The sequence below is a fragment of the Pelodiscus sinensis genome, chromosome 2, assembly GCF_052426305.1.
Source record: "Pelodiscus sinensis isolate ZL-2025 chromosome 2, ASM5242630v1, whole genome shotgun sequence".
NCBI classification, from domain to species: Eukaryota; Metazoa; Chordata; order Testudines; family Trionychidae; genus Pelodiscus; species Pelodiscus sinensis.
In genome coordinates, this window is record NC_143053.1 from 179,539,657 (window position 1) to 179,566,924 (window position 27,268).

General features: G+C 41.1%; 1 protein-coding gene and 1 long non-coding RNA gene across 4 annotated transcripts in view; one reads left to right on the top strand and one right to left on the bottom strand.

Moving 5' to 3' along the window:
• Positions 1 to 27,268, bottom strand: part of TRAK1 (trafficking kinesin protein 1) — a 123,827-nt gene that overhangs the window by 92,907 nt on the left and 3,652 nt on the right. For all 3 annotated transcript variants that reach the window (XM_025189033.3, XM_014577911.3, XM_014577913.4), the window contains one exon: positions 9,818 to 10,012. The gene's annotated coding sequence lies outside the window, so the exon portion shown is untranslated. The remainder of the gene's footprint in view (positions 1 to 9,817; positions 10,013 to 27,268) is intronic.
• Positions 21,408 to 26,812, top strand: LOC112547240 (uncharacterized). The gene is made up of 4 exons (XR_003090985.3): positions 21,408 to 21,475; positions 21,864 to 21,983; positions 22,237 to 22,318; positions 26,675 to 26,812. It is a non-coding gene; the product is annotated as an uncharacterized LOC112547240 (long non-coding RNA).

A 27,268-nucleotide genomic window follows, 5' to 3' on the forward strand; every position in this document is an offset into this window, starting at 1 on the left:
TTTTAAAATCAGAAGAAAAAAAATGAACTTTTAGGGTTGAAGAAAATCTATTAAATTTTGCCTAAAACAGAAAAAAATGTTGAAGTATTTAAAGTTATACCAAAAATAATGTTTAATATTTTTTTATGGAGGAAGGGGCCCATTAAGACAAAAGTACCTGGGGCCCACGAAAATCATAATGAGGCCCTGGTCTGTAGTTCTATTTTTCAGAACCAATGGACACATTTGTGAAATTAGGAAAAGATGTATATAGCATGCTTGACTGGGCAGATGAACATGCAAGCCAGGACTCCGCAGTATTACTCTGATACTTCTCTAATAAGAAAAAACCCAACTGAGGGACATAAGAACAACATGTCAGAAGCCCATGGGTTGTGTACCATTTGCACTAAATGCAGTAGACTGCAGCTGCCTTGGTCTTTAAACTGAGATTGTAATCTTCATGATCTGCAATTACAAGCATGTGATGTTCCATTTTAATCCCAACAAAGTGCAGTCAGACCAAAACAGGAACAGTACTCTCCTTGAGCTATACTTTGATACTGAAGATGAAGGTGGTACTTGGATGTACTAGAAGACACTTTGGCCACTCAGCTAAGACTGTTGCCCAACATAGAGGAAATCCCTTTATGACTTCATGATTATTTCTCTGCTAGACTTAGTTATGTTGATAGGTAAATATCTGAATGTGTTAGAAACAGAGCAATCCACTTTGGCTGTCCTTGAAGGAAAGTGGCAATCTTTATTCACAGCTAACTAATGAGTGAAAACACATCTTGACTACTTTTGTTTTTGAACATCTATAGTTCCAAAATATCAAGCAATAATTTTCAAAAGGCATTTTTATATATCAGATATGGAGACTCAATTTTGTTTGACTGTAATTTAACTAAAAGTTCAAATTACTTCTTCACATTCCCTATCCCTGGATATAGAGAGTTTATGTTAAAAAAAAGGGCATGCTACCAAACTGAAACTGTTTGGATGTGTAAACATTCATCTTCATTCCATGGTATTTAGAATTACTTGAAAGGAAGGGCCAAGTGGCTGTGCTCTAGATGCACCACTCTCTCACCAGGGGTATTCATACTTTGTGATGGCTGCCATCTAGTCCAATACCCTTTGGACTGAACTGGGGACTTGAAAAACTCTATGAGCAGCTACAACTTGAGCTAATGAGCCATGGTTCTGAAGCTGGGTGCTGTAATTCCAATCCACACAGAACAAGAGTGAGAGGAGAACCTGTAACATATACTCACCAATGGTTTTACACGAGCATGAACACCATCATATGCACATTTTCTTAAAACTCCTGGGCTTCAGAGAAATTACAAATCAAACATTTTCACCTTCAACTCCTCAAAGAACAGCCTTGAATATGCATGCAAAATTAACATCTCCTTAAACAGAAAGTGTTATTTGTAGTTGTACTTTGTACTATGTACTAAATTAAAGCCAGTATTCAAGTCAAACACTAGATGTTTATATTCTTTGCTATAATTCCTGTTTCAGGTCTTCTAAACTCCTCCCTGAAGGAGCGAGCTGTATAAAAAAAGGACCACAAGGAAAAGCAAAAGGATAATGCTTAATTTTGTGTACAAGTTTTGCTCTAACTCTGAAAAGGAGATTTAACAAATAATCAACTACTCAGCTAATGCACAGCTCCTTTCACTACAGGAGAGTTATGCCAATACTGTATACACTAGCTGAGGAACTCACCCACAATGTCTAGTAATCCCTTTGGCAAGTGGACCTTCTGGGACAGATTTCCTTCCAACAGAATGGAGGGTATTTAGCAGCATAGTACTACTGCTTTTGAGAACTGTAGGATGTGACTGGTCAGTAGTCAGCATGCTATAAAATAACAAGATTTTATATAGCTCTGATCTTATCAAATAGGTCAATGTAATGAAGTCTGCAGAATTACCCAGAAGCCTAATAAAAGTGGTGCTGAAAAACAATTATCCTTTTCCCTACAAAATTTCAAGAAAACAGTTAACAAGGTTGTATTCTGGTTTCAACTTACGTTGTAAACATTAATTGAAAAGGGCAGCTCTCAAGGGAGATAACATCCAATGGATAGGGCACTGGAATAAAAGTAGAAGAGTTTACTCTGTTCCTAGCTCTGCTACTGACTTTCTGATCTTCAACAAGTGAAATCTCTGGGCATCAGTTTCCCCCTCTGTAAAACACAGCAATAGTTGCCCTCCTTTGTAAAATACTTGGAAATGTATGGATGAAAACAATCATGTAAGATCTAAATAGCAGTGGTAGTAGTAAGATTTGGAAGCCTGAGAATGGGGTAACTAGATTGACTTTTACTCATTTCATGGATGTCTCTTGCATTGTCTGTCTTGTTTTGCCTTCCTGCTCTGTTTTTGGGACAATACATGACAAATTACATTATGTCCTATAGCGACGAGGAGTCCTGTGGCACCTTATAGACTAACTGAAGTGTAGGAGCATAAGCTTTCGTGGGCAAAGACCCACTTCGTCAGATGCATGTAGTGGAAATTTCCAGAGGCAGGAATAAATATGCAGGCCAGGATCAGGCTGGAGGTGACCAGGTGGATCCAATCAAGGAGGATGAGGCCCACTTCTAGCAGCTGATCTGGAGGTGTGAATTCCAAGAGAACAGAAGCTGCTTTTGTAGTTAGCGAGCCATTCACAGTCTTTGTTTAATCCAGAGTTGATTGTGTCAAACTTAAAGATGAACTGTAGCTCAGCAGTTTCTCTTTGAAGTCTGGTCCTGAAGTTTTTTTTGCTGCAGGATGGCTACTTTTAGATCTGCAATTGTGTGTCCAGGAAGATTGAAGTGTTCCCTTACAGGTTTTTGTATGTTGCCATTCCCAATATCAGATTTGTGTCCATTGATTCTTTTACGTAGGGACTGTCCTGTTTGGCCGATGTATATAGCAGTGGGGCATTGTTGGCACATGATGGCATATATTACATTGGTGGATGTGCAGGAGAATGTACCAGTGACAGTATGGCTGATCTGGTTAGGTCCTGTGATGGTGTTGCTGGTGTATATATGTGGGCAGAGTTGGCACCGAGGTTTGTTGCAAGGATTGGTTCCTGAGTTCGAGTTATTATGGTGCGGTGTGTAGTTATTATGGTGCGGTGTGTACCAGCAACTACACACCGCACTTCAGGACCAGACTTCAAAGAGAAACTGCTGAGCTACAGTTCATCTTTAAGTTTGACACAATCAACTCTGGATTAATCAAAGACTGTGAATGGCTTGCTAACTACAAAAGCAGCTTCTGTTCTCTTGGAATTCACACCTCCAGATCAGCTGCTAGAAGTGGGCCTCATCCTCCTTGATTGGATCCACCTGGTCACCTCCAGCCTGATCCTGGCCTGCATATTTATTCCTGCCTCTGGAAATTTCCACTACATGCATCTGACGAAGTGGGTCTTTGCCCACGAAAGCTTATGCTCCTACACTTCAGTTAGTCTATAAGGTGCCACAGGACTCCTCGTCGCTAAAAGATTCAGACTAACACGGCTACCCCTCTGATATTATGTCCTATGCGCACACTGGCTTAGGAGACTGGAAGCAGCAGGCAGAGTAGAAGTATGAACTTGTCTCACCCCACAAACAAAAACAAGCTCAACAGTCTGGATTTGTTGATGGTGAGTCGCTAAGCAGAGAAATTAGGCTTTCACGCATAACAAAAGCTCTTGCACTTTGGAGAGAAATGTTTTGTTTTTAAAGAAAGGGTGAAACGCAGCAGCCTATCAACCTTCAAAAACTCCTATAACTATTAATAAATGCTTTAATATTATTCCTTCTCCAGTAGCACTCAATCATTCATCAATAGCTATGGCTATAAGCATGCCAGGCAGGTTTCCGAGGTTAACCATTTAACTAAATCATGAATAAAGTTCACTACTGTAAGTGAAAAACAATTTGCATTGTAAATCTCTCTAAAAATATCCTTAATATTCTGCAATTTTTCAACAGATTATTAAAATGCTTACAATACATTTAAAAGATTCCATAAAGAAAAAAAAGTCTCTTGCATGTTATACCCTTTTAAACAGTAACTAGCACAAGCTCCAGCATTATTGTAATTTGTCTCTCTTTAGTAATAGGCCATATTGGATGAAGTATTCTGTGCTACATGGCATATTCTAGGAAGAAATAAAGCCTGGTCATCAATTTCCTGCATATACAGCGTTCCCGCTCCTAAAGAAACATCAGGGAGTAACAAGAAATCAGACTGTCATGGTTTGCCCTTCATCATAAATGACTCAAAGCATCTGCACAGGAGGGCTGTGTCCAGACTCCGGGTTTTTTTTTAAAAAGTAGCCTTTTTTCGAAAAAACTTCACCTGCGTCTAGACTGCAGCTGCGTTCTTTCGAAATTAAATCGAAAGAACGCGGCTTTTCTTTCGACGGCGGTAAACCTCATTGCACGAGGAAGAACGCCTTCTTTCGAAAGTTCCTCTTTTGAAAGAAGGCGTTCTTGAATGTAAATAGGGCTTCTTCGAAAGAGAGCATCCAGACTCACTGGGTGCTTTCTTTCGAAAAAGCAAGCCGCTTTTTCGAAAGTTCCGCGTGCAGTCTAGACGCTCTCTTTCAAAAGAGCCTCTTTCGAAAGAGGCTTGCAGTCTAGACATAGCCTGTGTGGAAATCAAAGCAAAACATCTACCATCAGCACAACAATACCACAGAGAGACTGACCGGATTTTTAAATTCATCTGATTCATAAATCTTCATTTGCAGTACTTTCAGAAGTAAACTACCCCAAGACAATGGGTAGGGACTGGAAGAAACATCATACTGCAAACATTCCACAAACATCACAGGTTGAGAAACCAGTAACATAATAGTGAGAAAAAAATAAATGGTGAATGAAAAGAACTCAACTACTTCATATAACTGCTTCTTTTGCCAATATGACTTTCTCCAAGGAGAGATCCCCTGAGGTCCAGAAAACAAGCCTATTTACCTCCTATTAAACAAACATTTAAAACCATGCATCACAATTGCTATCCTGTTAAATTCAAGATAAACCCACAGGTTATCCATTTTACTCCACTAAGTCAAAGACACTGAATTAGAGGTTTGTCTGCCCTCCACTTGCCAAAGTAGGAGACAGTGTTGATGTCTGGACCCATGTTGTATTAAATCTCCAAAGACATACAACTACCAAAAATACCTTTGAGATCTACAGCAAACGGGCCAGGAGACTATGCCCAATTTCCACAATTGTGGACTCAGCCACAATGACCTAATGCATTTGTGACCGGCAAACCTGACTAATGCAAAATATTCACAAGTGTGAGATGGTTCCTTAGCTCCTAAAGAACATTTCAGTTACTAAGCAAGTATCTTTTCAATTCATCTCCCAAATTACTGCTAATAGAACACAGGGAAATGTGTCACAAGAAAGCTCCTTTATAGAACAGTCTTCCACAGGAGCTCTCACCACCTTCAGAGCAAAATTAGATGGGCATCTTTGATTTTGCTTTTTGCCACAAAAGAACATTTAAAGACCAAAAAGCCTATCCTACCTAACGTTTCAGTGGAATGGGGAAGAGAACCAGAAATCAATTATTAAACAGCATGTCAAGATTGATTACATTGTGTATTACACTCAGATACCTGGATGATGAGTAAGTTAAACACCTAGACAGCTATATAGCTCTTCACTTAACAAGTCTTGCTAGCCTGGAACTAAAGAATCAAATTAGTAAAACGTTAAACCCCTCACCATACACAAAATGAAAAGCAGAAAATAGCTTCTCTTAATTTTGCGCACACTCACTGCCTCAGTACCCCGTGATGCCCATAGTCTGGTTCAATCTATTGAAGAGTTTATTTTTCTTTACAATAAAAATAAGGTAGTTAAACTGTAGGAAATAACAGTGTGGAATTCATATGTCACATTAATTTCTAGAACATCAACACTCCAAATTAGGCAATGGAACTAACAATGTAAAAGGCAATGAGGAAGAATGGTGAAAGAATGAGCCCACGACCCCCATCTCTTATATCCCTCAAAAAACTCAGAGGAAAGTTATTTAAAAATGGTTTTACTACATACCCAAATGGTAGGCCGTTATTCCACAGTAGTTTTTTGAGTAATTTTAAAATTGGATCCTTCCACTGTGAAGTATTTTTTTTTATGGTTGAAGATTACATGGCACAATCTGTCACAAATAAACACTGACTTCCTCAATACCCAGAGGGTGTTTGATCCCCCCGTCAGACCCAAGGCCTGTCCCCATTCCATCCATTCCTCCAAGATCACACACCCACTCCTGCTCTGCCCCATCTTCCCCAAACCCTACTCTGCCTTTTATCCCACCTCCTGCCCCACAACACTGCCTCTTTTCATTTCAGGTTGGACTTCAGCTCTTGGGTTATGCTGGATTGTCCCTTTTATGTTCTATGGAAGATTCCTAGGCACTTTTGGGAGTGTTTGCATGGTATCAAAACAGATAAATAAAATACATATTTAGAAAATCCATTGTTCTGTTTCAACCACCTCCCCCCAGAATGCATATGAAGTAACCCAATGGCTCTGGGAATGGAAGTCAGGTAATGCGGCTAGTTTCTAGCTCTGACACAGACTTATTGTGTAATTTTGGAAAAGTCAGTTAGCTTATCTGGGCTACTCCCATGATGTTGCCCCATCTTTCAAAAGGAACAATATTTGTATAATGCTTTGAGAGGTATGGATGAAGAGTGCTGTATAAATAACAAATAGTATTCATTTACACACAAAGAAAATAAATAGGGGATTGCAACAAACAAGAATGTGGCATTCTTACATCAAGATATTCTAGATAGGTCCCAAGTTAACTGACTAGCCTTCTTTAGTGTCCTCCCTTTACAAAAGGTTGTGATATTCTCTCAAGGAATCATCCCTCTTCCTAATTTCAGTTTTACATGGAAAGCGACTGACAACCACAAATGCACAAGTATTTTGTTATCACCAAACTCTTATAGAAAAGATCACGAAAGGCAACCTTCCATGATGGCCTGTTCCTGACAGATGCTCCAAGACGTAACTATTAGATGGGGCTACTCAACTTTGGAATCCTGGGAGCCACAATAATATAGCGCACGCCGAGGGCCACAACTGAAGTGTTGTTGCATATACATGCAAATTTATATCCAAATATATGTAAATAGCTTCTTTCACACTGATGGGCAGGAATAAAAAAATTAAAGCAAGACTACACAACTCACACGTCCCATGTAAGTCAGTTCTGTTGCTATTAATAAAATGCAATATTTACCCGATTTCCATCCATATGTCAGCACTTTTAATGAGCAATGACAGCCCAGGAATTTAACTAGTAAAATGCATATCAACAGAAGAGCATTATATTGACTACTTTTTTGTTTTAGCTCCCACCCGCAGGCTGCAAATAAATGGGCCGTGGGCCACATGTAGCCCGCGGACCGTGTGTTGAGTAGCCCTGTATTAGACTGTAGATGCAATCTCCCTAGTTAAATAAGCAAAAGGACTTCACAAATACTGTCCAATATATCTCAATTTGGAAACATTTTCAGAACAATTGAAAAAACAAGCTTGTATCTACAGAATTCTAGACAGTCCCTCAAGCTGCAGATGTCCACAATTTGCATCAGTTCACCACTCTTTAGGAAAGTGTAATTTTGAGATTAAATCCTTTTCAGAGACAAGTGTCAGTGATTGTGCACCCCCAATACTAATCATTTTTTAAACCTTACAAAAATTGTGAACTCAAGCAAGAGAGTGTTCCAGCCGTAACATTTAAAATAGGTCACTCTGTAGGAAATTCCTGTAGGACAGATATGCCAGCTCAAGGACTTTTCATGCGGAGCTATTTAAATATATAACTTCACACTGTTTGATAGCCATTCTTTTATCCAAATAAAAAATAATAGGAGTAACAATACTTAATATTTATACAATACATTATAAGTTCAAAGTGCAATGTTAATATCAATCTGTCCTCAATTCCCATGTGTGAGGTACGATATTTTAAATTTATCTCCACTGTACAAATATGAAAGGCAGACACAAAGATTACATGATTTTTCATGGCAATAGAGCAAGTCACCAAGAGAGCTGGAATCAGAACTCTCAATATCTTGGGTAACAATCAAATGCTTATTCCAGACAAAGCTATTATTCTACCTCTCACAAATACTCTTTATATGATTCTGTATAGGAACCACTGAGTATTACTTCTATTTGATGTTAACTTCTCCCAGTGGGAAATTTTAATTTCTCCTCCTCTTGCTAAAGCTTCAAAGTAAGCAGAATGCAAGTAACAGTTTTGTGTTCCTAAAAATTTTACTGGAGTCCTCATCGATGACACAATATAACATATCTTACCCTAGTGAAATTTTAGGCACTGCAATCCAGCTTCATTGTTTCAGTTTGCAGGATCAGACACTACATAAGTAATGTGGTGGAGGATCAGACACCACACAATTTGACACCACATAAGTAATGTCAAGATCACAAATTCATATGTACAAGCCTATAGTTTAAGTGGAATTAAACCTTTATTTCATCACAAATCTCTCGTTGAATTACTAAATGACCGAAACATCATTAGGATGGCAAGATGATTTATATTTGTATAGGTCTGCCTCACTTTGAAAACTGTTCCCTTAGACAAGAGTGAAGAATTGAATGGACCATTAAGCTAGGCCTATAGTGTAATGGTCAGCTACTGATCACAATGTCATGAAGGTGGATAGTTTAAAAAAAAAAAAAAAAAAAAAAAAAAAAAAAAAGATGAAAGGACAAACTCTGAACTGACAATTCCTTTACAGTTACTACTAACTTCAATTCTTATACAACAGTCCAGAATTGTGTCTCCTTCTCTCAGAAGCCTAAGATGCGGCACTATTACTTGATTTCATGATACCTTGCCAAGACAAAACAGCATCACCCACCATTAAATGTGCCCAGAAATGCCAAATGCAAATCTAGGAGTCAGAAAGTTTAGGGCTAGCTTTCCATATTTTATGCTGATGTTTGGTATCAGGAAATTGCAACTGCCACCTTAGATAGTTACAGCAAAAGTAATAAATGTCAGTTACACCAAAGGATGTCCAGGCATTCAAAGTTACATACATTTCTTTTTTTGTCACATTTTTTTCCATGGTTTTCCCTCTTACATAAGCTCTGATTTCAAGGGAAAGTATATTAAAAACAAACAACTACTTGGAAGTTTCTTCGCTCACCCAACATTTAAAGCTTTCACTTATTGAAATGATTTATTAATTCCATATGAATATGCTACGTTCACTTATGGCAGATTAAAAAAATTCTCAAACAAAACAAAATGCATAGTCACATTTATTCCAACTCCAGATATTTCAGGGACTTTCCAAACCCATGAAAGTTTAATCGAGGTGTGACTCTCAGATGTAAGTGGTTTTTTAGATTTTTTCATGTAAGAATATGTGTTATTTTTTCACCCTAAATATAATTTAATCCAGGGATTATAATAAAAAACATCTCTCTAGGATGAAGCTTTACATGTACAAACTACAAATGCAACTTCTATTTTGTATCTTCTAATATTTTATTAAACATTTATTTGCTTGCCACCTATCAGGAATCTGTAATACTTGTACGGGAAATAGGCTTTATATTGATCCATTATTAATGTATGTATTGCTTCTGCCACAGCGTTGTAACAGAAGGCTGGTTTAAATTGTACATGTAGCTTGGTCTTACGCCACTCACACATCCCCAAGCATACTATGTTGAGGGCCTTGTGAATGAGAGCACAAATGTAATTTATATGTCATATTCTTGCTTCAGTATAACTTGCAAGTTTTCACTTACGGAAGTATTTCAGCGTCTCCTCTATTTGCTCAGTCGTTAAGTCAATATTGGCATCAGGAGAAATGAGTGGCGTGTGAAGCCAATCGTCGTGGTCATAACCATAGATTGTATCTGCTCTCAGCTTATAATGGGGCAGTTGTTCTTCCAGCAAACTGATGATTTCAACTTCAGGAAGATCAGTACTATTGCACACATCTGAAAGAAGCAAAAGAAACACACAACCCAAATTAATTACTTCAAATAACTGGGCACTTGTGTTTTAACATGGGCCAGGGAAGCATGTCAATCTACTTCAATACTGGTAAGAGTTTCCTGAAAAGAACTGTGAGCAATATACATTAATTTGAACTGAATGACTGAGACAAGAGACAGTTAAACACAGGGTTGGTGACTCATAAAATTGGAGCCCTAAGATTAGAAGGGACTGCAAAGGTGATCTAGTTTAGCCTTCAGTCAAAATACAAAAATTTCTTGTGTCAATCACCCAGAGATGGATCTCAGCCCAGGTTCTTTTTGAAAATCTCCAGTGAAGGAGCTTCCACAATTTCCCTAGGCAGATTGTTTCATTGTCCTATTGTTGTTATAGTTAGAAAGATTTTCCTAAGATTTAATCTAAATCTGCTATACTGTAGAGTTTGAGATCACTGCCTCTTGTCCTGCTCTCTCTGGCAAGAGAATACAATTTTTTTCTCCATCTTTTTTATGGCAGCCTTTCAAGTATTTGAAGACCTGCTCTCATCTCCCCAACCCCCATTCTGTTTTCCCAGTCTAAATATATATAGTTCCTTCAACCTCTGCTCATATGCTTTGCATTCCATCATTTGGATCATTCTTGTCACTCGCTTCTGGATCTTTTCCAGTTTCTCTACATCCTTTCTATGCAGCAAAGAAAAAACTAGACACTGAACACCAGCGAAGGCCTGACCAGCACTGAGAGCAGTACTATCATCTTCTTTAAATTGCAAGTTATGATTCTGTTAATGCAACCCAACACTATGTTTGCTTCATTTCTTTTTTGCAGGTGTTGTTGTGATCCAACACTACTCCCAGATTTTTGTCAGAGGTGCTGCTGTGAAACCAGTTATCCCCCATTCTGTATTTCACTTATGCTGACAGGCTTTGCTCAAGAAAAATCCCAGGGCTGAAACAGCAGAGAGTGTTGCAAATTATAGCAGAGATGCACTGGTGGATCTAGCATCAAATTTACATGTACAGTAAAAAGATGTCTATGGCAGTAATGTAGATTAATAGCTCTCAACCGGATTAATTTCACAACTTCAATAATAATTGCTGCAATATAAAGTTAATATATAAGACAGTTAAAATAATAAAGAATTTTACATTTCCTAATGTATACAATTCAATTACCTCACTGTAAGTTACTTATAAAATGTCCTGCTTCATAATCAGAAAAAAAAAAGCAGAGTACTAAATAGCATTTTGAGATGGTAGGGCAGACTTCTACAGCTTATCTTTGATGAAGCAAGTGAAAATCTTCACATTCATGAAGCTGGTACACAAAACTTTCTTCTGAGTGGGGATTATAAAATGTGTTTTATCACTTGCTTATTCAATGAACTGCTAACACATTGTGTACATATGAAATTTACGGCCTCTGCATTCCATCTTTAATCAATGCCAAAATTTGGCATTGGTAGGATAGAGAGTCACTTCACAATTTACTGTAAATAAAGCAACCCTGTTAGGCAGCAGTGACCGCCTCACAACATGAATGATGTCACCTTCCACGTTACTAACAGACGGCTTTTCACTGAAAAACATCCCCATGTACCACCAGGGAAGATAGATATAAGGAACATCTCATTGTTTTTCAAATAACATTTTATATCCTAATTGTTCTGTTTCCCCCCTAATCCCTAAGGTTACATATTCAACAAGTGCCTCTGATGTTTAACCATAAGGCTTAAGGATGTGCTACCAAAGTGCAAGGTGGAGAACATGAAGATGAGCTGTTATCAAACTGCCTGAATGATCTTGCTATAATAAGCTTAAGTAAAACGGGCTACTGATAAGACATGCAGTTTAGCCACTTAAGTTCACATAAGTATGTAATTCCAAAAAGAGTGCCAAGCTCTATTGCTCACACTGACAATACAATAGCACCATGCTACAGTCATTTAGAGATACACCCATCATGAATCACTGTGTCAGAAAAAGGGTTGGTATGGTTTGGTTCATTAGCCAGTACATGTTCACTTGTGAACAAGAGACAAAATACTACATATATTAAGCTAAAGTTTGGAAAGGAGAGGAAGGTCAAACCCAAAATGTAAATCTTTGAATGACTCTTTCTACATTTTTAGCATTTAACGAGACACAACATATTTAATATTTACAAATAGCCAAATGGTGATCGACAGAGGCTATTGCTTATGTCATGAACAGAAATTAGCTCCTCTCAAAATTTTGCAACATGGCATCAAATCACCATCAAACTCTGTAGACTGGCAATCCTCCATGGACCATCCATTCAGCACTGTATGTTAACATCCACTGGGGGTGGAGAAGAGGCGGAAACCGACAGAGACAGAGACAGAGAGACAGTATGTTCAAGGGCCTAGAACAGTGGTCACCAACCAGTAGATCGGGATCTACTGGTAGATCTTGGAGCCTCTGACAGGTGATCTTTACTAGTTTGGCCAAGAGGCTACCAAGTACTCACACTTCAACTGCCCCTTCCCCCCCACTGCTGTGCAGCTCCTGACCTTTGACTTGGAGCTGCCTCTCCCACCCCTCAGAGCCTCCTGCTTGCTGTGCAGGGCAGAGAAGGGAGAAGAAGGGGTGCTGGTCTCAAAGTGTCCCCTTTCCCACCCTGTGTCCTATCTCCACAGAGCAGAGAGGGGACACAGCAGGACTTGGGATGGAATTTGCTGGCTGCTTTTGGGAGTGGTGCAGGGCCAGGGCAGGGGTGAGCCTCTTAGCCCTACTGCACCACGACCCAGGAGCCACCTGAGGTAAGGAGTGCCCAATCGACCCACATCCTGAAACCCTACCCCAGTCATGAACCCCCTCCTGCACCCTAGGCTCCAGCCCCAGCCCCAAGCACCCCTGAATCCAAACACCCTCCCACAGCCTGCACCTAGAACCCCGTGGCAACCCAACTGCCTGCCCCACGCTCAGCTCAGAACTCCTCTCACATTCCAAATCCCTTCACCCAAGACCAGAGCCTGCACCCCCAAACCATTACCCCTGCCTGGTGAAAGTGAGGAAGGATGGGGGAGGAAGGGAGAATGGAGTGAGCAGGGGCGGGGTCTTGGAGAAGGGGCACAAAGGAGGCAGGGCCAGGCTATTTGGGTTTGAGGTAGATCTTGGATTGCACTTAAATTAAAAAAGTGATCTGATACTTAAAAAGGTTGGAGACCACTGGCCTAGAACACTAAGCCTAGTGCAAGACCAGGGACCTGAATCATAGTCAGAAAAGTCAGGCCATGTATTAAAGCAGAGCTTACACATTGTTAGTGATATTAACAGGTAGTCAGTTTGCTACCTGGTAAGGATCACCTTTAACTCATTAACCTTATTCATTAACTGTTAGCCAGTACTTGGGAGCAGCCAGCCGCAGGCAGAGAACTGTTCCAGGTTCACTGTCCCCCCCCCCCCCCCACATGGGGGCTGGAAAGGGTGGTCAAGGCAGTTTCCAAGGGAGGGGGGGGGTCAGGAGCAATTACGGCAACCCCCACGCAGGACAGGGAGGACCCAGGCTGGAGCGGCCTCTGCCTGTGGCAGGTGCTGCTTTAATCAATTAAACAAGATTCTATAGTTCTTCATATTCTCTGTCTGATAAGGTTACTAGGTCTAAAATTCATTGAGATAAGTTAGAAGATGGACCATACATTGGGGCAAATTTAATTAGTTTACTGTTACTCACTGTTATTTTTCCATCACCAGCTGTTCCATTTTGCACTTACAAAGTGTGAATAATTAACATACAAAACCAACCCTATTGAAGCCCTTCTGCAATGAGATCCATATAGGTGGACTCATCCCCATGCACAGTCCTACTGAGATGCTATTCAAGTGCAAAAGGCCAGCTCATGTGCATCAAATTGCAAAATTAGCACTTCAGCTTTTTCCAGTCCTGCTGGAAGACTAAGTTAGTTGGAGAAACAATTTCTCTGAAGGTATGAAACCACTCCAGTAAATTAGGATATTGGACTTCTGCTTGGCTGCCTCTTTCAATTACTGGCAAAAAATGTGAGTTTCTCTTTCATATATTGGTAGCTGTAACTACCTTATTTCATGAGGAACTTCTAAAAATACCTGTTAGTCTTCATTAAGTACAGGTTTTGCAACTGGCTATTATAGCTTTTAGACTACCTCAATGGGCGATGGTTTATTGTAGCTTTAATAAATATTTATTCTTTAATATCACCTTCTGATTAGGAGAGATGCTTTATAGCTATAGAATTAAGTGCAGGTTTTGCAACTGGCTATTATAGCTTTTAGACTACCTCAATGGGCGATGGTTTATTGTAGCTTTAATAAATATTTATTCTTTAATATCACCTTCTGATTAGGAGAGATGCTTTATAGCTATAGAATTATTCAAAATATTTGTACACAATAAGTGGAAAAGTAAAATACTCAAATCTGAAGGTCCTACACATGGGAACATATCTAATGAAAATGGGTTCACCTTTTAGCTGGAAGGAGCCATATTATCAGTAAATGTGATTTTGCAACAAAACAGACATAAGCTGTGTGTTTCTGATGTCACATTAAGGATGTTAAAGTGCAGTTAATTGACAAGTCGACTTGATGGAATTTCCATCAACTAGTCGATAGACACTTCTGCATTCCTCCTTTGAAATGTACAGGAGCCCCCGCTCGGGCTCTTGTACATTTCAAAGGAGAAATGCAGATCACTGTGTTCAGCCTGGGGCCAGCGGGAAATCCTGCTGACTCCGGGCTGCATGCGGCATGCCTGCTTTGAAACACACAAGAGTCCCCAGGAGATGCCTCGGAGAGCCCGGGATCAGCTGGGGAGTCCGGACTCCACAGCTGCCCTGTTGAAAGGCTCAGAGGAGGCAGTTTCAAAGGTGAAGCCGCCACAAAGCTGATCCACAGATAAACTGTGCAGCGGCTGCACCTTTGATATACCACCTTGAAGTACCCCTTCCCTGCCCCCTGATGCCTCTATTTTATAGAGGCAGCGAGGGGGAAATATTGACTAGTCGACTGATCAAAAGGCTATCCAATAAGCAAATGCTTTTTACTTCCCTATGTCACATAGCCATTTTGTCAAATTACATGGAAAAATGATTTATAGTAATCCGTTATAGAGGTGTTTAATTTCTGGATCAGTGACAGCATGGGAGGAGTTGGTGGAAAGAGGATCATAGAATCATAGAAATGGAAGGAACCTCAAGAAGTCATCAAGTCCAGTGCCCTGCATTTTTGGCAGGATCAAGCACCATCTAGATCGGGGTGGGCAAGAGCCTGCTTAGCTCTACTATCTGGCCCACATGGTAGTTTCTGGCCCCATCCCCTAACATGTTGCCTGGGAGCTGGGATGCACAAGCCCTTCCAACTGCTTCTCTTTAAAGGGCTTGCGCCTTCCCCATGGCTGCCAGGAAATACAGCCATAGGGAAGGTGCGAGACTTTTAAAGAGAAGCGGCTGAAAGGGCTTGCACATCCCCAGCTCACAGGCAACCATCTAAAGGCGTGGAAGCTGTGAGCCCTTTCAACTGCTTCTAATTTAAAGGGCTCGTGCCATCCCCATAGCTGTCATGCAACAACCCAGAGGAGGGTGCGAGCCCTTTAAGTGAAAGGGCTCACGTGCCCCCAGCTCCCAGGCAATGCGCTAGCAGCGAAGCCGGGAGCAGTGAGCCCTTTAAACAGCGGGAGTTAAAAGGGCTTACAGCTCCTGCCCCCTGCTAATCAGATGCCTGGGAGCTGCAGGGGAGGCATGAGCCCTTCCAACTCCTACTATTTAAAGGCCCCGCCCCTTCTGGGGTGGCCGGCAATCACTTCAAAAATATTGAAGTGGTTCCCCTTCAAATATTATTGTCCACTCCTAATCTAGGTCCTTTCTGATCGATGTTGATCTAACCTACTCTTAAACATCTCCAATAATGGAGATTCCACAGCCTCCCTAGATAATTTATAGCAGTGCTTGACAAGAAAATTTTCCTAATGTTCAGCCTAAACCTCCTCTGCAACAATTGAAGCCCAGTGCTTCTTGTCTATTAGAGGAAGGAGAAGAATTCTTCTCCATAACCTCTATGTAACATGAGAAGAAGAGGGAAAAGAAAAAAATGGGCATGAAAGGGAAAAAGGGAAGGGAGAGATCAAGAGAAATGATATTGGAGAGAAGGGGGTTATCTAGAAATTCAAGCAAGCATTATAAAATCTTTTCATAAAATGGACCTCATCTCAGAGAGCAAGTCTCATAGGATACCCACACTCACCATGACACAAACATCGTCCCTTGGATCTCTTGGATATCCCTGCTCTCTTCTCTCTCCTACAATTGAGACACATCTCTGGGGGAATTACAGTACTGCAACATGGAAAATACTCAATGTATATTTTAAGCTCTCTTTTAATGACATATAATAGTTGAGCACAAGGAACTAAGCCACTATCATATGAGTAAGCTGCTCTCCACAAGTTCAGAATGAGAACAGCTGAGAGAGATAATTATTAACATAGGGAAAGGAGAGGTGAAAGATAATAGTGAAAGAGTGGAGAAAGGCAATAAGAAGAAACTCCCACTCAGGCCAATACTGAGACATATGAGAAAGGAAATGGATATACAAATAGGCTTCACACAGTACTGACAAACATGTAGGCAAGTGGCTGGATATGAAGCTTGTTAAATTTTTTTAATTCTTTGTAATACTTCTGTGTCTCAGGTTGTGTGTGTGTTTCCTAAAGATTTTCCATCTGAGGAGTCCCAGGGTTGTTTGGAAATTGAATTCTTTATCTTGCTATCTGTAGAAGTATTATACAGCTACGGTCAAACAGTCATAGAATCTGTAATATTATTCTATAAGAACAAAAATCAGTTTTGCCCCCACTTTCAGTTTATATAACAATGCAGACACAGAAAAATACATTTATAGAGTACCTTATAGTCTCAGGTATAAGGGGTATCTCAAAGCACTTCAGAAACAGCACAACCCAACCCTGCTATCACCAAGAAAGAGCAGGTAGCCCTTATTGCAGAAAATGAATCAGTTATTTCATCTCAGGTCACCCCTTAACCCAGATTCTAAATAGTCTGAATTCTATTTAAGAAAACAAAATCATACCATTTCCCCTCTTATTTCAGATTTCAACTTACTCCCCATCTGACTACCGAACATCATGAAGGTAGATATCACCACCTAGTGTTTAAATAGGATTACAGCAGAGAAACTTAAAGAATTAACACACAAGGTGGGGAACTTAAGGCCTGGATCTAGTCTCAGAGGCTCTGGGCTTCCCCCGTCCCTGCCAGCATCATCAGCATTGGTTTCCTGCTGCAAGGGGGCAGAGCCCCAAGCTGCAGTTAGGCAAGCCGGGGCCAGATGCTAAGATCAGCAGGACAGGAAGCGGATCCATGCCACTCCTATCCCTCCTACCTTAGATGATACAGAAAAGCGCTGCCTGGAGCTTTGCCCCCCCACTGTTCCAACTGGCCATAATCACAGCCAGTAGGAGCAGCAGGGGACACGGAGCCACACGCATCCCTGGGGCACCACACTAGGTAAGCGCACCCACCCCCATTGCTCAGATCCCACATCCTCACCCTGCTCCTGCATTCCCTCCTTGCCAGACTCCTAACCCTCGCCTACTCCTGCACTCTACCTGTTGCCCAGACCATGCGCGTCCACTTTGCTCCTGCACCCTACCTCCCACTCTACCCTGCCACCCCCAATCTCCAGCCTGCTCCTGGCACCTCCCTCCATCCCAGACTCCACCCCCAGCCCACTCCTGAAAATGGGCACTAAAGAAAAGATGGGAGCTATAAAAGAAAAAAATAAGATGTGTGCCTATATACATGTATGCTTTTATCGTGAATACAGTAGTTAAGCATTTTTACTTAAAATAAGTTGATATAATACTAGCTTGAATGGCATATTCCAGCAGGAGGACAAAAGTTGCAGAAAGAGTCAGCACTAGGAAAGCTCCCCTAAATTAGCAAGTCTTGAAGAGATTTTGAAGTGTCAGAGTTACGTTGCTTTGTACACAGAATTGGGGAGGATATTCTGGATGAAGAGGCTGGTATAAGTAGAATCACCGAGTCCCACATAGAAGACAGAGAACTGTCAATTTACATTGATTTGGTAGAGCACAGGGTGCCAGCTGGGACATGGTAGATGAGATGCAAATAGAAATAGAGCTTAAAGGGCAAGAATGAAATGTTTAATATTTGATGGTGAAAAGAGACCAGAAATCTACACAGGGTTTCAAACATGAGGAATGATATAACTGAAGCCATGAGCAAAAACATTAGTTACATCATGATGGATAGACTTGTAGGCAACAATTAGAGAATCAAGCAGGCCAGAAGAGGGGTCTCCAGCCAAGAAATGACTACAGATTAATCCAAAAATGTTAATAGTAGGGACAGACACCCTCCCCCCAAGACACTATAATAACTGGCAGGATTTAGCAACAGCTTGGATGTTGATGCAAAAAAAAAAAGAAAGGTGATTAAAATAAAAAGATACCAAAGCTGTGGGTGTGGATAACAGCAGAGAAAATCGTGAATTATTAACAGTGATACCAAAGGACAGGAAAGGAGAGCAGGACTTCATTTATGTTATGTTTGTATGAGGTGGAAGCTGGACATCCATCCTGGAAATGCCGCTGGAGCGAGAGTTTCATTTGCAGGACTGAAGAGATGGGGAAGAGATAGATTCAGAAGTAGTCAGAAATGATGAGGCAATGACAAGCCATGAAAGCAGATGGTTTGCTAGAAAAGTATGCAAAGGCAAAGAAAAGGGTGTCGAGAACAGAGGAGAAAAATTCCATTTGCTATCTGATGGCTACTTTGTGGCCTCTGTGAAAGAAGTTGAAAGATTCCTGTCCATGTCATAAAATTATTATCCCAGAGACAGACTGAAACTGGTCTTCCATTATCTCTTAAAGAGCAAAAAATATTTGAAAGAATTAAAAAGAAAATGAAAAACTGGAAAAGAAAGATTGCAGGTGTGTGACATGTGCATGAAACACAATATCAACTGTAAAGTAAATTATTGAGAACAAGGTCTGTTTGCCTTTTGTCAAAGAAGGTCAGTGGTTAAACCTAGCAGATTATATAATTGGTGGGCAGAAATATTCTGTAGATGTGAAATACTGGGGCTCTTGTACATTTCAAAAGCGGAATGTGGAAGTGCTTATCGACTAGTCAAGTAGTTGATAGAAATTCTAGGTGACGCCGGGCGCCATGCGGCGCTGCCACTTTGAAATGGCGGGTGGAGCCTGGAGTCTGATACAGGCAGCGGGGCGGGGAGGGGGCAGAGGGAGGAGAGAAGAGCGACTAGTCAACTATCCTGTTGACTGTCTGATAAGCATTTGCTTATTGGATAGTTGACTAATCGACTAGTTCTTTACATCCCTACCCCGTAGTCTCACTCCGGTTCTGCAGCTCCTCGGGGAGCACCTCTCAGCCTGGCTGCCACTGTTTAGTCTGGTTGTCCTTCCTCCCCAGGAGCTCCTTCAGCCCCTCCTTTCCATTCAACAGCTGCTCCAGAGACTTTTATAGTCAGTCTCCAGTTGCCCAGCAGGGCCGTGGGGGGAGGGGGTCTCAGCCAGCTGTGCCAAGGTCACTCCACCATCTACAGTGCAGGGTTGATACAGTTTTATTTGCTATGTAGCCCTGTAACTGTGTGTAACACAATACTGGAGTAAGACAAAGTTGATTTTACCAATGAAAGCTCATGATAGAATACATTTGTTAGTCTCAAAGGTGCCACGGGATTGTTTGTTATTCATAAATGTTATTAGATAAATGTCTATCGGGGGGGGAGGGGAGGATGGTCTAGACAGTACTGGGTCCTGCCATGAGGGCAGGGGACTGGACTCTATGACCTCTCGAGGTCCCTTCCAGTGCTTTTATTCTATGATTCATAAGAGCAAAAGTTCACCCCAAATCTTTCCAGGGTATTACAGGCAGAGCTGGCTGTAATCTGTAGATGAAACAAATTTTCTGTCTTCTTTTCTTTTCAATGAAATGATGTTAATTTTGCCTCAGACCTTGCCAACACTCAGAGATAAGGTCGAATTTATTAGTACCCAAGTCGAAGCATGTCCCCACTGTCCACAAGATTTTGACACAGTTCGAAGTAGCATGTCCCCAGTAAAGTGACTACTGTTGACTTTGAGAGTGATGAACTATGGGTCGCTATCCCACAGTTCCTGTGCCTCTGAATTCTAAGTTAAAACTGTACAGTCAGTGGTTCTGGATACATATCAGCATCCCATAATGCACTCTTATCCTGCTCCCTCCCCCCCCACCCCACTTGAAAGCAAACATCAAACAGTTTTTTGGTGCTCTTTTTCCCCTGCTATCTACACAGACGCCATAGAAGTGTAAACATTGAAGCCATCATGAATCTAATTGAGCATCAAAGCATTATGGCAATCACATTAACCATGGTGAGCCTTATGCTGGAGTATATCTAGTGTGTATTCAGGGTTTGCTGGAATGAGGAAGAATCTTGAGAGGCCATGAACATAGACTTTTGCAAAGCACTTCAGTTGAGAGAGTGGCAAATGCCATCAGCATTCAATCTTCTGGACACAGTGGAATGCCATTTCTGGCACTGTGAAACAATCACAGATTGGTGGGACCACATAGTGATGCAGCTATGGACTGATCAGCAATGGCTGCCAAACTTTTGTGTGGGTAAAGCCATTTTCATGGAAGTTTATGAATTGTTTTCCCCCATTCTAAAGTGCAAGAATACCAGAATGAGACTCCCTCTGGACAGTGAAGAAGTGGCAATTGCCCTGTGGAAGCTTGCAACTGAAATAGACATTAATGGCTCTTAAAGTTGACAGAACGGGCTTGGTGGTATGGATTCATTGCTTTGAAAATCGACCTAATGCAGCTAAGTTCAACCTAAACTCCCAGGGTACTGTCTTGACAGTTATAGTCCAGATATCCATTGTGTGCACTTCTAAACTGGATAACCCCTACTGCTCGCATTTTTCTGTCCAGGGTCTCCTCTGGAGACTTTGCAATCATTTGACTAGTGTTTTGCTCAGATTGTACATGAATTCCCACTGCAAACCAAATGATACTTCAATGTACATGTGGATAGACATACACAAACTGCTTTACCCTGAAATAAACCTATTTCCCCCTTTTCTGGTGATCAGTCCTAAGTCACAGTAATGAAGAACATAATTTTCACTGTATATACATAAGCACTACTTTTTTGTGACGGTACTGCCTGGTACTCAGTACCGGCACCTCCAGATGCAGTGAGAGTGAGAGACAGAGACAGAGACAAAGACAGAGACACAGTGTGCGTGTGTCAGTCAATGATTATGACATCAGAAACCGTATGATGCTTTTTGGTGACCTAATATATATTTATACCAGACCCAGGTATGGATTCCTATGCTGTGCCCTCTGCAGTCTGGCAGCAACAGGTCTCTAGATCACAATACAGAAAAGAAAAGCCAAAAACCTCCAGGTAAGACATACAACGCAACAACATTTTGGTTCTGCCACCTACAATATAGTTTGAGCTTTGTATGTCCAGAGACAGTCTGAATCTCCATTTCTAGAAAGATAAATTGAGAATGACAGCTACTGATAGGCAGGCAAAAGCAAGAGGATTAAAAGGCTTTTGCAATCTGCAAAAATGGAGTAATTAGCAACTGACATTTCTAACAGTAACACTCCATTTCCTCTTGCCAAGTTTATATGGCTCTTTGTCTCTGGAAAATGGCAGTAAAAATTGGAAAGAATGAGGAGGCTTCTCCCAAGATCCCTTTTCCATCCAGCACCTGCCAGCAACAAATATTTAATCATGTGGTAAATTGCATTTTTAATTTATTTTTTTTATGAACATACACTAGATGGTGCTACACCCACAGCTATATCTCTGATTACTGATAGGAGGTTCAGACAGAAGAGGAAGAGAAAGAAAAGAACATGAATACACAGTGAACAGAACAAAGAATGAAGCAAGTAGGGATGTAAGATCCTGTTTAATCAAGTTAACTGGTTAAATGTTATGTTTGACATGTTAACTGCTTAAATAGGGGGCAGGCATGGTATGCTGCTCTGGCCAGGCCGGGCCCCGTGTGGGTGGGGGCTGCTCCTGCCCAGCAAGGCCAGGCCACCGGTTAACCAGTTAACAGTAGATGTCCCTAAAAGCAAGTAGAGAAAACATATACGTGATAACAGAGTATCCCTTTCCTGCTATAAAATGTTGGGTCTGTTATCCAGAAGCCATTACAGGTTGAACATCTAGTCTGGCATCTTCGGGACCTACCAGTGCCGAACCAGAGAACTTGCCAAACCACGGGAGGTCAGTATTGTCTAGCAGCATAACTAACACTTCCACTGCTTACTGGGGTCTTAAAATGACATTCAGGGATAAATTAGATCTAAATAACAGCCCAGAACACTGAGGAACAGGACTGGTGGCTGTAAACAAACTTTATGGTACTGGTTCCCAATCTTTTTTATACCATGGACCGGCAAACCAATTCACAAACTTTTAGCAGACCAGTATCATTTTATTTGCATGTGTGTGTATTCATTATTATTTGCATGTGTGTGTTCAAATAAATATGCAGATAAAAGGTTACCTGTCCACCTAGCCCTAACCCAGCCCCTCCCCAGTGCCTAACACCCTTTGACCCAAATCCCTATGCCTTATGCCCTTTGACCCTTTCATCTCTGACCCCTACAGATCATGCCAACACCCTTTTGCCCCATGACCCCACCACACCCTCACCCAACACCCCTTTGAACTCTGACCCCACTTCAGTCCTGCACTCCCCAGAGCGAAGCTGTGACTGCTGCATGGGCAGGGGGAGTGCCTGCCTGTTGGGTTGCCAGACACGCTTAGGGTTGCCAGATAGACACCTGGTATTTTTTGGTCGAGCAAAAAAACAAAACAAAACAAAAAGAATGCAGAATAAGCGGCGATTGTAACTCCACCCGATTTTTTTTTTTAAACTGGGCAGAGGGCTCAAATATAGGACTGTCCGGTAGGATACCGGACACCTGGCAACCCTACACACGTGCTCTCCCTTCCTTTGTGCCCCCTTCCTTCCCAAGCACATCTTGTGTCCCCATGGGGAAGAGGGGGAAGGGAGGGAGAGTGCAGAGTCCCAGCCAGGCCACCATTACTGAGGGGGGAGGTGCCTCCTACTCTGCCCACTCCTGACACTGCCTCAAACCCTGCGCCGCCGCTCCACCTTCTCCTGTCACTGCCTCAGGCCCAGTGAAAAAAAGTTAGCCAACATGGCTGCTGGAGCTGAGCCTCAGCAAATAGGCAGCTTGAGCTCCAGCAGCCCAGCCAGCTGGTCTGCGGACCGGCAGTAGGGAACTGATGCTTTATGGGACTGTGGGAAGCTTGACCATACCCATGATAAGTGGAAATGTGGCTAAATAAAAATCATGCCAGACCACAGATGTTGCCAGACCAGAGTGGTTCAACCTGAACCATCACTGAAATCTAATTTTGCCATCATATTTACTTGCATTAGTCATACCCACATTACAATGCTGTCAGGAGAAAATATAATTAAGGCAAAATGCAGGACAATGTAGCACTTTAAAGACTAACAAGATGGTTTATTAGATGATGAGCTTTCGTGGGCCAGACCCACTTCCTGAGGAAGTGGGTCTGGCCCACGAAAGCTCATCATCTAATAAACCATCTTGTTAGTCTTTAAAGTGCTACATTGTCCTGCATTTTGCTTCAACTACCCCAGACTAACACGGCTACATTTCTATCAATATAATTAAGGCAGCATTGAACTTTTCAGAGAAAGCTTAATTGAAACTTTCTTTACATATTTCAGTGACAATTACATTTTCAAATTTAATACGATTGCTGTTTACAGGATAAACTAGCTATACTGTAACTTTTTTGTATAAAACCTTTTTTGTAGGCTTCCCCGTCCCCCCAAAGAAAGTTTTAAAAATTCTGTTTCAGTTTGGCTTTGGCAGTCTCACTACAGCTAAACACTCAGCAGACATTCAAAACTTCATACACACACACTTTTTATATAGAACTCCACATTTTAGTTAGCCTCCTTGTCTCTCTGAAATTCTGAAGGTAATAATTTATCTATCTTAGACCTGCACATAGCACCCATCATTATAGGATTTATGCACCTCAGTCCTAATTCAATAAAGCACTTCAAAACATCCTTAACTCCATCCGAGTTGTCAACCTCCAACTTTTTTTCCTCCCCTAAATGAAAACAGTAATTAGGTACAAATACTTCCAGGATCTGACACTTTAAGCAACAACTAATATTTTTAGATTTATGATCAAGTCTCACAAGTTAGTAACAGTGGATGCATAAAGCTAAGCATATGCTTAAGTATATCGGTGAACTGGGCCTGAGCACACACCTCAAAGTGAAACTGGAGAAATTCTGCCTCCTCAGTTGAGAACACATTGCATAACAGTTAAAATATCAGATATAGTAAAAGAGCTTCTAACGACAGCTCAAATAGAATGTAATTCAAGAGTTTGAATGACTGAATTAAAAATTATGCCATAAACCTAAAATGGGGAAAGAAACATCAAACATTGCACAAGGAGAGAAGCCAAAAAATTTAACATGTTTGCGTATTAATGCTCTTGAAATTATAGATCTGATGCTGGTCCTAGGCCAATCAGACATCAACAACAGGTCTCTTCACTTGCTCTTTTTTCCCCTCCACCCAAACCAGGCTCCAGCATATGTTCCAATTCTTTTTAGCCACTTCTGTTGCATGGAAGAAAAGGGTAAAAGACAAAAATCAGAAAAAAAAAAATCAAACAAATGCTAAAGGAAAGAACAGCTGAGTGAGTGTAGCCAGACACGAACCCCATCTGTTCCCCCTCCCCCCCCAGAGAGCAAGAGAAAGGCGGTCAGCCTTTGATGCCCTGGGAACGCAGGTGTGCTGCCTGTCCCTGACTCTACCATAAACAGAAACCAGACAGTAAATGGGCTAGCTGATGACCCAGGGCCTCCCGCCATCCGGATGGCTAGTACCAGTAATTGACACGCCTGCACTGTCCCAGGAGAGGAATCTTCGCCCATCACATACCAGAAGTGCCCATTGTCTGCATTTTCCCAGGTGTGAATTATGCTTTGCACCCTTCATGGGAAACTTGGCATTCAAAGCCATTTTTCCTAATTGGCCACTTGAGACCAGGAAGAAGCCTACGTGACCCAAAGGGTATAAAGAGGGGTATAGTAGCCCACCGCATTTGAGCTCCAATCATCTATACCTGCTGGCAGGTATTGATTGTCTCCCGAGGTCTGTGGGACGCCCAACCTCGCCCTACTTCTTCCCAAGGGATTGAGAGAAAGATGCTGGCCACGCCAAGTCTGGAACGCAGGGGTGAGAATATATACCTGCTATGTGTCTATTTTGCATGCATTTAATAAGAGCTCAGAGAACCAAAAGGGTTTCATGGTACCTGTAAGTGACTTATTAGTGTAATTTCTGTCCTGTCCTTTGTAGTGGCTGTGTTATCTGTAACACAGCAGTAGCATTTAACAACTAAGTTTACCCTGTAACAATAAAATAATAACTGTTTAAGCTTTAACCTGACTCCTTCAGTTGCTGTAACAGAACCAAGCACAATTTAAAAGAACTTCAGCCGGTCATAAGGGACTCACTGCCCTGACCGTCAGCTGACAGTGAGAGAATCAGAAAAAGAAAAGCTAATTCTATAACTAACTACTGAGGTTAGATCTTCACTGCACCATTACATTATTAACTGATGTACACTATTACATTATTCACCACTTGCATCAGTTGTACGGTTTTAAAATTGGATTTTCTGTAGATAGAGAGGATGTGATTAAGAAAGTAACCTGGTGCCCAACAAAACAAGCTTATCAACACATGGCTACTATCCCAAATACTATGCTATAAAATCACACTGGACAAGTGACAGAATGTAAGTACACTTAAGGCAGAATGGTTCCATTGTTCCCCAAGCCTTACAACAAAAATCTTTCCCTATATTCTCAAGAATCAACTTGTTCACTTGCAATCATTCTAACCAAGTTCAAGTTCCCAAATTAAGCTCATAATTCTCTCAAACCCTAACATAAGGTTTCATTTCAGGGTTTTTTTTTTTTGTTTTTTCATGTGGATCTCTCATTGATTAGATAAACTGATACCACAGAACTTCCACTGACGAATGTCTCAGTGAGCAATCTCACATGAAGTGTTACTGAGAAGATCTAACGTCCAAAATAATTTCATTTACAGCTTGCTTACTTTCCACTTTGAGGATACATACATACTACATCTACTAATTGGAAAGGAAGGACTTTCAATTGTTTTTTTCATTTCAGAAATTCTACCATTGTGGGAGAAATATAATTTTTATTCAGCTATTTCTTTAAACTGTCAAGAAACCTTAAAATTTCATAAAACACTGCTTTAGTTTACTGCAAACACCACATGGCATTTCTTAAGCCTTAATCCCTTTCTCCAGTTACTTAACTTGAAAAACTCCCTTTACAACCAAAATGAGTTAGTTTATTACCAAGTCTATTGTCATTTGCATGTGTATATGAGAGAGAGAGAGGACTTCGGGATAGTAAACAGAAATAGGGGCGGGTTTCCCTGCATGTACTTGGCGTTACCAGGTGATGCTATTACATAGTCTTCCTTTTTCTTTTTCTTGGTCCAGAAGGAAATGTTCAATCTTGGGAAGACCTGCTCTGATGGTGTTACTTCTGTTATGGGAGGTTCTGAGAGCAAGAGCTGTGCAAACAGGAGGGATTGTTTTCTATCTTGGTTTCTGGCTGGAGTTACATCTTGAGGCAGAATCCCTGGGATCCAAGCACTGATACTGGGCTAAGATTTCTCACACAAGGGATTGCCTTGTATGCTGTTAATTGCCCATCTGTGTTTCAAGATTGGTGTCTATGTTTACATAAAACAAATTATACTTAGAATATACTCAGATTCAAATCAATTATTTTTACTTCAACAGGAAGCAGACTCTGTAAGGCCCCAAACATTTGCTATTGCTCAACAGAAAGGTAATAATTAGAGGCGAGGTGGTCTGCATATTAAGACCTGCATTAATTCTACTTCACCACACAGGTCCATCTATGCCAGTTCCAAAAAATATCTGATACTACTACTTGCTTTCTGTCTGATAAAAAGGTACTGATTTCAAAATTTTTCAATCTATACTCTTCAACTTAAACATTTGGGGGGAAAATTAGCAATTGCCTTTCTAAACAGAAACATAAGGGTTCAGAAGCGGAACAAGTAC